General features: G+C 36.3%; 1 non-coding gene across 1 annotated transcript; it reads right to left on the bottom strand.

The window, feature by feature from the left end:
- Positions 1 to 1,045: 1,045 nt before the first annotated feature.
- LOC136141588 (U6 spliceosomal RNA) lies at positions 1,046 to 1,151 on the bottom strand. The gene has a single exon (XR_010657761.1). It is a non-coding gene; the product is annotated as a U6 spliceosomal RNA (small nuclear RNA).
- Between the last annotated feature and the right edge of the window lie 222 nt (positions 1,152 to 1,373).

Below are 1,373 nucleotides of genomic sequence, written 5' to 3'. Positions count from 1 at the left end.
TATTCCTGTCCTGCGGCTAGGTTCTTGAGAACCATTTTTTTTAAAAGATTCCATATATTTGTGTTAGCACATGGTATTTGTTTTTCTCTTTCTGACTTATTCACTCTGTATGACAGACAGACTCTAGGTCCATCCACCTCACCACAAATAACTCAATTTCATTTCTTTTTATGGCTGAGTAATATTCCATTGTATATATGCGCCACATCTTCTTTATCCACTCATCTGTCAGTGGACATTTAGGTTGCTTCCATGTCTTGGCTATTGTAAATAGAGCTGCAATGGACATTGTGATACATGCCTCTTTTTGAATTATGGTTTTCTCAGGGTATATGCGCAGTAGTGGGATTGCTTGGTCGTATGGTAGTTCTATTTTTAGTTTTCTTGAGGAACCTCCATACTATTCTCCATAGTGACTGTATCAATTTACATTCCCACCAACAGTGCAAGAGGGTTCCCTTTTCTCCACACCCTCTCCAGCATTTATTGTTTGTAGACTTTTTGATGATGGCCATTCTGAGCAGTGTGAGGTGATACCTCATGGTAGTTTTGATTTGCATTTCTCTAATGATTAGTGATGTTGAGCATCCTTTCATGTGTTTGTTGGCCTGTATATCTTCTTTGGAGAAATGTCTGTGTAGGTCTTCTTTTCATTTTTGGATTGGGTTGTTTGGTTTTTTGATATTGAGCTGCATGAGCTGCTTGTATATTTTGGAGATTAATCCTTTGTCAGTTGCTTCATTTGCAAATATTTTCTCCCATTCTGAGGGTTGTCTTTTGGTCTTGTTTATGTTTTCCTTTGCTGTGCAAAAGCTTTGAAGTTTCATTAGGTCCCGTTTATTTTTGTTTTTATTTCCATTTCTCTAGGAGGTGGGTCAAAAAGGATCTTGCTGTGATTTATGTCATGGAGTGTTCTGCCTATGTTTTCCTCTAAGAGTTTTATAGTGTCTTGCCTTACATTTAGGTCTTTAATCCATTTTGAGTTTATTTTTGTGTATGGTGTTAGGGAGTGTTCTGATTTCATTCTTTTACATGTAGCTGTCCAAAAACTATGGAAAGCTTCACAAATTTGCATGTCATCCTGTGCAGGGGCCATGCTAATCTTCTCTGTATCTTTCCAATTTTAGTATATGTGCTGCCGAAGCGAGCACTCATGGGTATTTTGATAGGGAATGCTTTATATCTGTAGGTTGCTTGGAGTAGTATGGCTGTTTTAAAAATATTAATTCTTCCAATCCAAGAGCACAAGGTATCTTTTCATTTATTTGTGTCATCTTCCATTTGTTTCATCAGTGTCATAATTTTCAATGCATAAATCTTTCACATCTGTGGATAAATTTATTCTTAGATCTTTTATTATTTTAATACAATCA

Source organism: Phocoena phocoena, chromosome 20, assembly GCF_963924675.1.
Source record: "Phocoena phocoena chromosome 20, mPhoPho1.1, whole genome shotgun sequence".
NCBI classification, from domain to species: domain Eukaryota; kingdom Metazoa; phylum Chordata; class Mammalia; order Artiodactyla; family Phocoenidae; genus Phocoena; species Phocoena phocoena.
The sequence above is the reverse complement of the archived record's forward strand: the minus strand, read 5'-3'. Positions and strand labels throughout refer to the sequence as shown.